Source organism: Eubalaena glacialis, chromosome 6, assembly GCF_028564815.1.
Source record: "Eubalaena glacialis isolate mEubGla1 chromosome 6, mEubGla1.1.hap2.+ XY, whole genome shotgun sequence".
In the NCBI taxonomy this organism is placed as follows: Eukaryota; Metazoa; Chordata; class Mammalia; order Artiodactyla; family Balaenidae; genus Eubalaena; species Eubalaena glacialis.
In genome coordinates this window covers 9,516,836-9,532,615 of record NC_083721.1, presented here as the reverse complement: position 1 = coordinate 9,532,615, position 15,780 = coordinate 9,516,836, and the positions used below count along the sequence as shown (strand labels likewise).

At 40.1% G+C, this 15,780-nt stretch overlaps 1 long non-coding RNA gene across 1 annotated transcript in view; it reads right to left on the bottom strand.

Annotated features, from left to right (window-relative positions):
- Positions 1-15,780, bottom strand: part of LOC133093139 (uncharacterized) — a 156,137-nt gene that overhangs the window by 55,219 nt on the left and 85,138 nt on the right. The window lies entirely within an intron of this gene.

Here is a 15,780-nt window from a genome sequence, read left to right as displayed (position 1 = left end):
TTGGTAATACTAGTATTATTATTATTATCAACATGAAACTTCAGAATAATCCTGTAACATGCGTTATAAGTTAAATACTGTCACATATCTAACTGAGAAGTTTTCTTGTTCATAAACTATATAAACTGGGTCTTTTTTTTACTGTATAATATCAAAGGAAAGTTGCCTTAGTTTTTGTGCTGTCCAGGGAAAGATAAATACTAAACTATGCTATTTCTTGGATGCAAATTTCTCTAGAGCTTTCTTAAGTAGTCTATACAATGCTTTAATAGTATCACAAACTAGCTGTAATTTTCCCAAAGTCAAACAGCCTGTCAGTGACCACAAAATACAATGGAGAAAATAGTATACATCCATATGAGTTTTCATTGAAATAAATGTAGAGAGTGTGGAGAGATAAGATCAGATGCTCTTCTAGAAGTTTCCTTGCCCCACATATCTACTTTTCACCTTGTGGCATAGTTAAAGTGATACACGCAAGTTTAAGAAGCTCAGCAGAGACTCCTTTACGTCAAGCACCATGGGTAGCTAAAAAGGAAATGGGTTGTTCACCTCAAAGAACTTGAGAAGAGATTAATACAGCAAACAAAGAGGTAGAACCACTTGTCAATACATGAACAGCATGTAGGAAGTGCATCACCACATATGAGCAGTGGATAAAAACTTGAAAGGAAAGGATAGTAGAGTGCTTTATGCTTTAGGCCACTACTCCGAATTAAATAACTGAACTACAATGGTTTGAGCTAATCTAAAATCAATAACAATTGGCACGTGTATCTAGGTTCTGAAAATCAGAGGTGAGATGGCATACATCTCATTTTCTCTCTTCCTCTACTCCCAAATCCCACTGACAGGAAAATGAGCCCCAGTCAGCTCATCTACTCATGTGCTTTCAGCCAGCACCTGAATAACTGTGAATGGTCCTCAAATTTATTTTTGATGTCTCTCCTTCGAGCCCCAGTTCCATTAAATGCTTATTTCCTTTTGGATGTTCCACGAAGACCTTATACCATCATAAGCAAATCCTATAGTCATTTTTTTTAATTTAGGTTAAATCTTAATTGTGTGTAACTTGTGAACGAGTCTGTAATTTGTGTTCTGAATAAATAGTTAGCCAGCTGCAATTAATTGAGGTCTGCTTGTTAAATTTTATAGTGTCAAAGCCTCCTAAACGTGTCTACAAATGTATTCATCCTTTCATCTTACATTCATCTTCCCTAAATCAACTATTACCAGCAGGAATATCATAACCTTCGTGCTTCCTAAAGTTTGCAATTTTGGTTTCATCTTCAACTCCTCCTCATCTTTGGGGCTGGAGGATGGAAGTTTGGGGGAAGCAATCCATGTCCTTTACAGTCTACAAGCTCAAAAAGGCTGAGCTAGGAAGCATCCACTGTGGCCTGAGTATTCCCTACAAAAGGCCCTCAGGATAGCTCAGAGATGAGAGAGGGCAAAGACGGAAGCCTTGGCTGCCTTCTAAATCCACACATGCCTGCATCCCACCCTTTAAAGGCATAAGGGTTCATTCATTCTTACTTTCAACTCAGAAACAGTAATTGAGCAGCTACAAGTGCCAAGCACTGCTTTGCTTTGGATGATGGAGATGACGTGGTGAACAAAACCTGCCCTCATGGGGCTTGCATTCTAGAGGGGTCTGTTTCTTGGTAGTGAGAAAAAGGAGTAAAAATAACAGACCTTACAGTTGGGGTACAATATTTTTTTCAATCTTTCTAAAAGTTCTTAATTGCCAATCTAATTTCTAAGCCAAATTTCATTCCTTCTGTGCAAAATGGCATGGCCAGTCTGACCACCAAATACCAAGGGGCTTTCTTGACTATTCAAGCACATTGTTGGCCAAAGAAAGCAGGCTGCTCTGAAATGACATGGCAAAACATGTAGAGTAATTTTAATCAATTCTTTCAGCCAATTTTAAAGGTATTTATCATGAAGTAGCACAGTCTTGCTAAAATATTTCTTTAAACACAAAGAGTGCTTTGTTTCTAAACATTCGAGAAATAAAGGGAGCACCCAGACACCGTGCCTGTTTTGTAAGTTAAAGTGAAAAAATACGACACTGAAACTCATAGTTGATATCTCTTCAGAAGAGAAATTCATCAGCAAGGTAATAATTCCCAGTAGTTATACAAAGAAACCACAGTCTTCAGGAAAACCACATAACAGAGAATGGAATACTGGGAGCAGCCCACATAATTACTCATGATAGATAACTGTATTAAAAATTAAATATAAATTATTGTGAGCATTATACTTTTGGCACCAGATGAAAAAAGTGCTTTATGTTACTTAAAAGTTTCAATAACTGCCCTAAATTTGGCTCTGTTGAAAGTAAGCCTACCCTGAGTAAATATAAAGCGTTTATTATTTGAAGCACTGCTTTCAATACAATTGTAAGTTTAAAAAGATCTCTTGAATTTGCTAAAAGTTTCTATATGACATTGATATTTCTTAAAAGTACTAAAAATGGAGACAAAGAGGTGAATTTTAAACAGGGCCTTAAGGAAGATTATTTTAGTATATGAAAATATCTCACAGAAATGCAATAAAACACAAAAATCAATTCCAGATGATTTTTAATCTAAATATAAGAGGGAAAAATAAATCTTTGAAAAAAAAATAAGAGAACGTCTTCATGACCTTGGAGTAGGCAAAGATTCCTTAAATAGCACAAAAAAATAAAAAATAAAAACTAACCTTTAATGGAAAAAAAGATGAATTAAATTATATTAAAATTAGGAATTTCTATTCATTACTATTAAGGAAATGAAAAGGCAACCCACAGAGTGGGAAAAGATGCTTACAACAAAAACTCCAACAAGAGGAGACCTTCAAGATGGTGGAGGAGTAAGATGTGGAGATCACCTTCCTCCCCAAAGATACATCAGAAATGCATCTACATGTGGAACAACACCTACAGAACACCTACTGAACGCTGGCAGAAGACCTCAGACCTCCCAAAAGGCAAGAAACTCCCCACGTACCTGGGTAGAGCAAAAGAAAAAAGAAAAAACAGAGACAAAAGAATAGAGACAGGACCTGCACCTCTGGGAGGGAGCTGTGAAGGAGGAGAAGTTTCCACACACTAGGAAGCCCTTTCACTGGCAGAGGCAGGGGGTGGCGGGGGGAAGCTTCAGAGCCACGGAGGAGAGCACAGCAATAGGGGTGCAGAGGGCAAAGCGGAGAGATTCCCACACAGAGGATCGGTGCCGACCAGCACTCACCAGCCCGAGAGGCTTGTCTGCTCACCCGCCGGGGCGGGCGGGGGCTGGGAGCTGAGGCTCGGGCTTCAGAGGTCGGATCCCAGGGAGAGGACTGGGGTTGGCTGCGTGAACACAGCCTGAAGGGGCTAGTGCACCACAGCTAGCCGGGAGGGAGTCCAGGGAAAAGTCTGGACCTGCCTAAGAGGCAAGAGACCACTGTTTCAGGGTGTGCGAGGAGAGGGGATTCAGAGCACCGCCTAAACAAGCTCCAGAGACGGGCGTGAGCTGCGGCTATCAGCGTGGACCCCAGAGACGGGCATGAGATGCTAAGGCTGCTGCTGCCGCCACCAAGAAGCCTGTGTGCAAGCACAGGTCACTCTCCACACCTCCCCTCCCGGGAACCTGTGCAGCCCGCCACTGCCAGGGTCCCGGGATCCAGGGACAACTTCCCCGGGAGAACACATGGCGAGCCTCAGGCTGGTGCAACATTACGTGGGCCTCTGCCGCCACAGGCTCGCCCCGCATTCTGTACCCCTCCCTCCCCCCGGCCTGAGTAAGCCAGAGCCCCCGAAGCAGCTGCTCCTTTAACCCCGTCCTGTCTGAGCGGGAACAGATGCCCTCAGGCGACCTACACACAGAGGCAGGGCCACATCCAAAGCTGAACCCCAGGAGCTGTGTGAACAAAGAAGAGAAAGGGAAATCTCTCCAGGCAGCCTCAGGAGCAGCGGATTAAATCTACACAATCAACTTGTACCCTGCATCAGTGGGATACCTGAACAGACAACGAATCAACCCAAAATTGAGGCAGTGGACTTTGAGAGCAACTGTAGACTTGGGGTTTGCTTTCTGCATCTAATTTGTTTCTGGTTTTAGGTTTATCTAAGTTTAGTATTTAGAGTTTATTATCATTGGTAGATTTGTTTATTGATTTGGTAGCTCTCTTCTTCCTTTATTTTTACATATAGATATATTTTTTTTTCCTTTTTCTCCTTTTGTGAGTGTTTATGTGTATGCTTCTTTCTGTGATTTTGTCTGTGTACCTTTCCTTTTACCATTTGTCTTAGGGTTCTGTCTGTCCTTTTTTTTTTTTTTTTTTAAAGAAATGATTAATTGTAGTGTGAAACACAGCAGCATTACATCACTGTTGTGTCTTTTTTTTTTTTTAAATAAATTTATTTATTTATTTATTTATTTTTGGCTGTGTTGGGTCTTCGTTTCTGTGTGAGGGCTTTCTCTTGTTGCGGCGAGCAGGGGCCACTCTTCATTGCGGTGCGCGGGCCTCTCACTATCGCGGCCTCTCTTGTTGCGGAGCACAGGCTCCAGAGGCGCAGGCTCAGTAATTGTGGCTCACGGGTCCAGTTGCTCTGTGGCATGTGGGATCTTCCCAGACCAGGGCTCGAACCCGTGTCCCCTGCATTGGCAGGCAGATTCTCAACCACTGCACCACCAGGGAAGCCCCGTGTCCATTTTTTTTGTTGTTTTTTTGGGTGTTTTTTTTTTTTTGGATAGTTTTTAGTGCTTGTTATCATTGGTGGATTTGTTTTTTGGTTTCGTTGCTCCCTTCTTTCTTTCTTTCTTTTTTTTTTTTTTATTACTTTTTAATTTTTTTCTTTTTAATAATTTTTTGAAGTTTTTATTTTAATAACTTTATTTTATTTTATTTTATTTTATTTCTTTCTTTCCTTTTTTCTCACTTTTCTTCTGAGCCGTGTGGCTGACAGGGTCTTGATGCTCTGGCCGGGTGTCAGGCATGTGCTTCTGAGGTGGGAGAGCCGAGTTCAGGACATTAGTCCACCAGAGACCTACCGGCTCCATGTAATATCAAACGGCGAAAGATCTCCCACAGATCTCCATCTCAATGCTAAGACCCAGCTCCACTCAATGACCAGCAAGCTCCAGTGCTGAACACCCTATGCCAAACAACTAGGAAGACAGGAACACAACCCCTCCCACAGATCTCCATCTCAATGCTAAGACCAAGCTCCACTCAATGACCAGCAAGCTCCAGTGCTGAACACTCTATGCCAAACAACTAGCAAGACAGGAACACAACCCCACCCATTAGCAGAGAGGCTACCTAAAGTCATACTAAGCTCACAGACACCCCAAAACACAGCACCATACGTGGCCCTACCCACCAGAAGAACAAGATCCAGCCCCACCCACCAGAACACAGGCACCAGTCCCCCTCACCAGGAAGCCTATATAACCCACTGAACCAAACTTAGCCACTAGGGGCAGACACCAAAAACAACAGGAACTACGAACCTGCAGCCTGCGAAAAGGAGACCCCAAACACAGTAAGTTAAGCAAAATGAGAAGACAGAGAAACACACAGCAGATGAAGGAGCAAGGTAAAAACCCACCAGACCAAACAAATGAAGAGGAAATAGGCAGTCTACCTGAAAAAGAATTCAGAGTAATGATAGTAAAGATGATCCAAAATCTTGGAAAGAGGATGGAGAAAATACAAAAAAAAAGATTAACAAGGACCTAGAAGAACTAAAGAGCAAACAAACAATGATGAACAACACAAAAAATGAAATTAAAAATTCTCTACAAGGAATCAATACCAGAATAACTGAGGCAGAAGAACAGATAAGTGACCTGGAAGATAAAAGAATAGAAATAGCTACCACAGAGCAGAATTAAGAAAAAAGAAAATAAAGAATTGAGGACACTCTCACAGACCTCTGGGACAACATTAAATGCACCAACATTTGAATTATATGGGTCCCAAAAGAAGAAGAGAAAAAGAAAGGGACTGAGAAAATATTTGAAGAGATTATAGTTCAACACTTCCCTAATATGGGAAAGGAAACAGTCAAAAATCCAGGAAGCGCAGAGAGTCCCATACAGGATAAATCCAAGCAGAAACACGCCAAGACACATACTAATCAAACTATCATAAATTAAATACAAAGAAAAAATATTAGAAGCAGCAAGGGAAAAAACAGCAAATAACATACAAGGGAATCTCTATAAGGTTAACAGCGGATCTTTCAGCAGAAACCTTGCAAGCCAGAAGGGAGTGGCAGGACATATTTAAAGTGACGAAAGGGAAAGAAGTACAACCAAGATTACTCTACCCAGCAAGGATCTCATTCAGATTCTATAGAGAAATTAAAACCTTTACAGAGAAGCAAAAGCTAAGAGAATTCAGCACCACCAAACCAGCTTTACAATAAATGCTAAAGGAACTTCTCTAGGCAGGAAACACAAGAAAAGGAAAAGCCCTACAATAACAAAACCAAAACAGTTAAGAAAATGGTAATAGGAATATACATATCGATAATAACCTTGAATGTAAATGGATTAAATGCTCCAACTAAAAGACACAGACTGGCTGAATGGACACAAAATCAAGACCTGTATATATGCTGTCTACAAGAGACCCACTTCAGACCTAGAGACACATACAGACGGAAAGTGAGGGGATGGAAAAAGATATGCCATGCAAAAGGAAATCAAAAGAAAGCTGGAGTAACAATTCTCATATCAGACAAAATAGACTGTAAAATAAAGACTCTTACAAGAGACAAAGAGGGACACTACATAATGATCAAGGGATCAATCCAAGAAGAAGATATAACAATTGTAAATATTTATGCACCCAACATAGGAGCACCTCAGTACATAAGGCAAATACTAACAGCCATAAAAGGGGAAATCGACAGTAACACAATCATAGTAGGGGACTTTAACACCCCACTTTCACCAATGGACAGATCATCCAAAATGAAAATCAATAAGGAAACACAAGCTTTAAATGATACATTAAACAAGATGGACTTAATTGATATTTATAGAAAGTTCCATCCAAAAACAACAGAATACACTTTATTCTCAAGTGCTCATGGAACATTCTCCAGGATAGATCATATCTTGGGTCACAAATCAAGCCTTGGTAAATTTAAGAAAATTGAAATCGTATCAAGTATCTTTTCCGACCACAATGCTATGAGACTAGATATCAATTACAGGAAAAAATCTGTAAAAAATACAAACACATGGAGGCTAAACAATACATTACTAAATAATCAAGAGATCACTGAAGAAATCAAAGAGGAAATCAAAAAATACCTAGAAACAAAAGACAGTGAAAACACGATGACCCAAAACCTATGGGATGCAGCAACAGCAATTCTAAGAGGGAAGTTTATAGCAATACAGTCCTACCTCAAGAAACAAGAAACATCTCAAATAAACACCTAACCTTACACCTAAAGCAGTTAGAGAAAGAAGAACAAAAAAACCCCAAAGTTAGCAGAAGGAAAGAAATCATAAAGATCAGATGAGAAATAAATGAAAAAGAAATGAAGGAAACAATAGCAAAGATCAATAAAACTAAAAGCTGATTCTTTGAGAAGATAAACAAAATTGATAAACCATTAGCCAGACTTATCAAGAAAAAAAGGGAGAAGACTCAAATCAATAGAATTAGAAATGAAAAAGGAGAAGTAACAACTGACACTGCAGAAATACAAATGATCATGAGATTACTACAAGCAACAATATGCCAATAAAATGGACAACCTAGAAGAAATGAACAAATTCTTAGAAAAGTACAACCTTCCGAGACTGAACCAGGAAGAAATAGAAAATAAAAACTGACCAATCACAAGCACTGAAATTGAGACTGTGATTAAAAATCTTCCAACAAACAAAAGCCCAGGACCAGATGGCTTCACAGGCGAATTCTATCAAACATTTAGAGAACAGCTAACACCTATCCTCCTCAAACTCTTCTAAATATAGCAGAGGGAGGAACACTCCCAAACTCACTCTATGAGGCCACCATCACCCTGATACCAAAACCAGACAAAGATGTCACAAAGAAAGAAAACTTTCTTAGGCCAATATCACTGATGAACATGATGCAAAAATCCTCAACAAAATACTAGCAAACAGAATCCAACAGCACATTAAAAGAATCATACACCAGGATCAAGTGGGGTTTATCCCAGGAATGCAAGGATTCTTCAAAATACGCAAATCAATCAATGTGGTAAACCATATTAACAAATTGAAGTAGAAAAACCAAATGATCAACTCAACAGATGCAAAAAAAGCTTTCGACAAAATTCAACACCCATTTATGATAAAAACCCTCCAGAAAGTAGGCATAGAGGGAACTTACCTCAACATAATAAGGGCCATATATGACAGACCCACAGCCAACATCATTCTCAATGGTGAAAAACCATTTGGTGGAAACCATTTCCTCTAAGACCAGGAAAGGACAAGGTTGCCCACCCTCACCACTATTATTCAACATAGCTTTGGAAGTTTTAGCCATAGCAATCAGAGAAGAAGAAGAAATAAAAGGAATCCAAATCAGAAAAGAAGTAAAGCTGTCACTGTTTGCAGATGACATGATACTATACATAGAGAATCCTAAAGATGCTACCAGAAAACTACTAGAGCTAATCAATGAATTTGGTAAAGTAGCAGGATACACAATTAATGCACAGAAATCTCTTGCATTCCTATACACTAATGATGAAAAATCTGAAAGAGAAATTAAGGAAACACTCCCATTTACCATTGCAACAAAAAGAATAAAATACCTAGGAATAAACCTACCTAAGGAGACAAAAGACTGCATGCAGAAAACTATAAGACACTGATGAAAGAAATTAAAGATGATACAAACAGATGGAGAGATAAACCATGTTCTTGGATTGGAAGAATCAACATTGTGAAAATGACTATACTACCCAAAGCAATCTACAGATTCAATGCAATCCCTATCAGACTACCAATGGCATTTTTCACAGAACTAGAACAAAAACTTTCACAATTTGTATGGAAACACAAAAGACCCCGAATAGCCAAAGCAATCTTGAGAAAGAAAAATGGAGCTGGATGAGAGGGGCAAGATGGCGGAAGAGTAAGACGCGGAGATCACCTTCCTCCCCACAGATACATGAGAAATACATCTACACGTGGAACTGCTCCTACAGAACACCCACTGAACGCTGGCAGAAGACGTCAGACCTCCCAAAAGGCAAGAAACTCCCCACGTACTTGGGTAGGGCAAAAGAAAAAAGAAATAACAGACAAAAGAATAGGGACGGGACCTGCACCAGTGGGAGGGAGCTGTGAAGGAGGAAAGGTTTCCACACACTAGGAAGCCCCTTCGTGGGCAGAGACTGCGGGTAGCAGAGGGGGGAAGCTTCGGAGCCACGGAGGAGAGCGCAGCCACATTGGTGCGGAGGGCAAAGCGGAGATTCCCGCACAGAGGCTCGGCGCCGAGCAGCACTCACCAGCCCGAGAGGCTTGTCTGCTCACCCGCCGGGGCGGGCGGGGGCTGGGAGCTGAGGCGCGGGCTTCGGTCGGATCCCAGGGAGAGGACTGGGGTTGGCTGCGTGAACACAGCCTGAAGGGTCTAGCGCACCACAACTAGCCGGGAGGGTGCACGAGAAAAAGTCTGCAGCTGCCGAAGAGGCAGGAGACTTTTTCTTGCCTCTTTGTTTCGCGGCGTGCAAGGAGAGGGGATTCAGAGCGCCACTTAAACGAACTCCAGAGACGGGCGCGAGCCGCGGCTATCGGCGCGGACCCCAGAGACGGGCATGGGACGCTGAGGCTGCTGCTGCCGCCACCAAACAGCCTGTGGGCGAGCACAGGTCATTCTCCACACCGCCCCTCCCGGGAGCCTGTGCAGCCCGCCACGGCCAGGCTCCCGTAATCCGGGGACAACTTCCCCGGGAGAGCGCACGGCGCGCCTCAGGCTGCTGCAACGTCACGCCGGCTTCTGCCGCCGCAGGCTCGCCCCGCCTCCTCCGTACCGCTCCCTCCCCCCGGCCTGACTGAGCCAGAGCCCCCGAATCAGCTGCTCCTTTAACCCCGTTCTGTCTGGGCGGGGAACAGACGCCCTCAGGGGACCTACATGCAGAGGCGGTTCCAAATCCAAAGCTGAACCCCGGGAGCTGTACGAACAAAGAAGAGAAAGGGAAATCTCTCCCAGCAGCCTCAGAAGCAGCGGATTAAAGCTCCACAAACAACTTGATGTGCCTGCATCTGTTGAATACCTGAATAGACAACGAATCATCCCAAATTTAGGAGATGGACTTTGGGAGCAGGATATATTAACTTTTCCCCTTTTCCTTTTTTTTGTGAGTGTAGATGTGTGTGCTTCTGGGTGAGATTTTGTCTGTATAGCTTTGCTCTCACCGTTAGTCCTAGGGTTAGGTCCGTCCGTTTTTTTTTTTTTTTTTTTTTTGGCTTAAAAATTTTTTTTTTCCCCTAATAAATGTTTTCTTAATAATTTTTTCCTTATTTTCTATTTTTTAAAAAAAAATTTTTTAATAAGTTTTTTCATATTTTTTATTTTAAAAAATTAAAAAATTTTTTTTCTTAATAAATTTTTTCTAAATAATTTTTTTCTTATTTTTAGTATAAAAAATTAATAAATCTATTTTTAAAAATTAAAAAAAAATTTTTTTTCTTAATAAATTTACTCTTAATAATTTTTTTCTTATTTTTTATTATAATTGCTTTATTTTATTTTATTTTATCCTCTTTTTTTCTTTCTTTCCATTTTTTCTCCCTTTTATTCTGAGCCGTGTGGATGAAAGGCTCTTGGTGCTCCAGCCAGGCATCAGGGCTGTGCCTCTGAGGTGGGAGAGCCAACTTCAGGACACTGGTCCACAAGAGACCTCCCAGCTCCACGTAATACCAAACGGCAAAAATCTCTCACAGATCTCCATCTCAACATCAAGACCCAGCTTCACTCAACGACCAGCAAGCTACAGTGCTGGACACCCTATGCCAAACAACTAGCAAGAGAGGAACACAGCCCCATCCATTAACAGAGAGGCTGCCTAAAATCATAATAAGGCCACAGACACCCCAAAACACACCACCAGACGTGGACGAACCCACCAGAAAGACAACATCCAGCCTCATCCACCAGAACACAGGCACTAGTTCCCTCCACCAGGAAACCTACACAACCCACTGAACCAACCTTAGCCACTGGGGACAGATACCAAAAACAACGGGAACTACGAACCTGCAGCCTGTGAAAAGGAGACCCCAAACACAGTAAGATAAGCAAAATGAGAAGACAGAAAAACACACAGCAGATGAAGGAGCAGGGTCAAAACACACCAGACCTAACAAATGAAGAGGAAATAGGTAGTCTACCTGAAAAAGAATTCAGAATAATGATAGTAAGGATGATCCAAAGTCTTGGAAATAGAATAGACAAAATGCAAGAAACATTTAACAAGGACGTAGAAGAACTAAAGAGGAACCAAGAAACGATGACAAGCACAATAAATGAAATTAAAAATACTCTAGATGGGATCAATAGCAGAATAACTGAGGCAGAAGAACGGATAAGTGACCTGGAAGATAAAATGGTGGAAATAACTACTGCAGACCAGAATAAAGAAAAAAGAATGAAAAGAACTGAGGACAGTCTCAGAGACCTCTGGGACAACATTAAATGCACCAACATTCGAATTATAGGGGTCCCAGAAGAAGAAGAGAAAAAGAAAGGGACTGAGAAAATATTTGAAGAGATTATAGTTGAAAACTTCCCTAATATGGGAAAGGAAATAGTTAATCAAGTCCTGGAAGCACAGAGAGTCCCATACAGGATAAATCCAAGGAGAAACACACCAAGACACATATTAATCAAACTATCAAAAATTAAATATAAAGAAAACATATTAAAAGCAGCAAGGGAAAAACAACAGATAACACACAAGGGCATCCCCATAAGGTTAACAGCTGATCTTTCAGCAGAAACGCTGCAAGCCAGAAGGGAGTGGCAGGATATACTTAAAGTGATGAAGGAGAAAAACCTACAACCAAGATTACTCTACCCAGCAAGGATCTCATTCAGATTTGATGGAGAAATTAAAACCTTTACAGACAAGCAAAAGCTGAGAGAGTTCAGCACCACCAAACCAGCTTTACAACAAATGCTAAAGGAACTTCTCTAGGCAAGAAACACAAGAGAAGGAAAACACCTACAATAACAAACCCAAAACATTTAAGAAAATGGGAATAGGAACATACATATCGATCATTACCTTAAATGTAAATGGATTAAATGCTCCCACCAAAAGACACAGACTGGCTGAATGGATACAAAAACAAGACCCATATATATGCTGTCTACAAGAGACCCACTTCAGACCTAGAGACACATACAGACTGAAAGTGAGGGGATGGAAAAAGATATTCCATGCAAATGGAAATCAAAAGAAAGCTGGAGTAGCAATTCTCATATCAGACAAAATAGACTTTAAAATAAAGACAATTACAAGAGACAAAGACGGACACTATATAATGATCAAGGGATCGATCCAAGAGGAAGGTATAACAATTGTAAATATTTATGCACCCAACATAGGAGCACCTCAATACATAAGGCAAATACTAACAGCCATAAAAGGGGAAATCGACAGTAACACAATCATAGTAGGGGACTTTAACACCCCACTTTCACCAATGGACAGATCATCCAAAATGAAAATAAATAAGGAAACACAAGCTTTAAATGATACATTAAACAAGATGGACTTAATTGATATTTATAGGACATTCCACCCAAAAACAACAGAATACACATTTTTCTCAAGTGCTCATGGAACATTCTCCAGGATAGATCATATCTTGGGTCACAAATCAAGCCTTGGTAAATTTAAAAAAATTGAAATCGTATCAAGTATCTTTTCCGACCACAACGCTGTGAGACTAGATATCAATTACAGGAAAAGATCTGTAAAAAATACAAACACATGGAGGCTACACAATACACTACTTAATAACGAAGTGATCACTGAAGAAATCAAAGGGGAAATCAAAAAATACCTAGAAACAAATGACAATGGAGACACGACGATCCAAAACCTATGGGATGCAGCAAAAGCAGTTCTAAGAGGGAAGTTTATAGCAATACAAGCCTACATCAAGAAACAGGAAACATCTCGAATAAACAACCTAACCTTGCACCTAAAGCAATTAGAGAAAGAAGAACAAAAAAACCCCAAAGCTAGCAGAAGGAAAGAAATCATAAAGATCAGATCAGAAATAAATGAAAAAGAAATGAAGGAAACAATAGCAAAAATCAATGAAACTAAAAGCTGGTTCTTTGAGAAGATAAACAAAATTGATAAACCATTAGCCAGACTCATCAAGAGAAAAAAGGAGAAGACTCAAATTAATAGAATTAGAAATGAAAAAGGAGAAGTAACCACTGACACTGCAGAAATACAAACGATCATAAGAGATTACTACAAGCAACTCTATGCTAATAAAATGGACAACCTGGAAGAAATGGACAGATTCTTAGAAATGCACAACCTGCCGAGACTGAACCAGGAAGAAATAGAAAATATGAACAGACCAATCACAAGCACTGAAATTGAAACTGTGATTAAAAATCTTCCAACACACAAAAGCCCAGGACCAGATGGCTTCACAGGCGAATTCTATCAAACATTTAGAGAAGAGCTAACACCTATCCTTCTCAAACTCTTCCAAAATATTGCAGAGGGAGGAACACTCCCCAACTCATTCTACGAGGCCACCATCACCCTGATACCAAAACCAGGCAAAGATGTCACAAAGAAAGAAAACTACAGGCCAATATCACTGATGAACATAGATGCAAAAATCCTCAACAAAATACTAGCAAACAGAATCCAACAGCACATTAAAAGGATCATACACCATGATCAAGTGGGGTTTATTCCAGGAATGCAAGGATTCTTCAATATACGCAAATCAATCAACGTGATACATCATATTAACAAATTGAAGGAGAAAAACCATATGATCATCTCAATAGATGCAGAGAAAGCTTTTGACAAAATTCAACACCCATTTATGATAAAAGTCCTGCAGAAAGTAGGCATAGAGGGAACTTTCCTCAACATAATAAAGGCCGTATATGACAAACCCACAGCCAACATTGTCCTCAATGGTGAAAAACTGAAACCATTTCCACTAAGATCAGGAACAAGACAAGGTTGCCCACTCTCACCACTATTATTCAACATAGTTTTGGAAGTGTTAGCCACAGCAATCAGAGACGAAAAAGAAATAAAAGGAATCCAAATCGGAAAAGAAGAAGTAAAGCTGTCACTGTTTGCAGATGACATGATACTATACATAGAGAATCCAAAAGATGCTACCAGAAAACTACTAGAGCTAATCAATGAATTTGGTAAAGTAGCAGGATACAAAATTAATGCACAGAAATCTCTTGCATTCCTGTATACTAATGATGAAAAATCTGAAAGTGAAATTAAGAAAACACTCCCGTTTACCATTGCAACAAAAAGAATAAAATACCTAGGAATAAACCTACCTAAGGACACAAAAGACCTGTATGCAGAAAATTATAGGACACTGATGAAAGAAATTAAAGATGATACAAATAGATGGAGAGATATACCATGTTCTTGGATTGGAAGAATAAACATTGTGAAAATGACTCTGCTACCCAAAGCAATCTACAGATTCAATGCAATCCCTATCAAACTACCACTGGCATTTTTCACAGAACTAGAACAAAAAATTTCACAATTTGTATGGAAACACAAAAGACCCCGAATAGCCAAAGCAATCTTGAGAACGAAAAATGGAGCTGGAGGAATCAGGCTCCCTGACTTCAGACTATATTACAAAGCTACAGTAATCAAGACAGTTTGGTACTGGCACAAAAACAGAAATATAGATCAATGGAACAGGATAGAAAGCCCAGAGATAAGCCCACGCACATATGGTCACCTTATCTTTGATAAAGGAGGCAAGCATATACAGTGGAGAAAAGACAGCCTCTTCAATAAGTGGTGCTGGGAAAATTGGACAGGTACATGTAAAAGTATGAAATTAGAACACTCCCTAACACCATACACAAAAATAAACTCAAAATGGATTAAAGACCTAAGTGTAAGGCCAGACACTATCAAACTCTTAGAGGAAAACATAGGCAGAACACTGTATGACATAAGTCACAGCAAGATCCTTTTTGACCCAGGTCCTAGAGAAATGGAAATAAAAACACAAATAAACAAATGGGACCTAATGAAACTTAAAAGCTTTTGCACAGCAAAGGAAACCATAAACAAGACCAAAAGACAACCCTCAGAATGGGAGAAAATATTTGCAAATGAAGCAACGGACAAAGGATTAATCTCCAAGATTTACAAGCAGCTCATGCAGCTCAATAACAAAAAAACAAACAACCCAATCCAAAAATGGGCAGAAGACCTAAATAGACATTTCTCCAAAGAAGAGATACAGATTGCCAACAGACACATGAAAGAATGCTCAACATCATTAATCATTAGAGAAATGCAAATCAAAACTACAATGAGGTATCATCTCACACCGGTCAGAATGGCCATCATCAAAAAATCTAGAAACAATAAATGCTGGAGAGGGTGTGGAGAAAAGGGAACACTCTTGCACTGTTGGTGGGAATGTAAATTGATACAGCCACTATGGAGAACAGTATGGAGGTTCCTTAAAAAACTAAAAATAGAACTACCATATGACCCAGCAATCCCACTACTGGGCATATACCCTGAGAAAA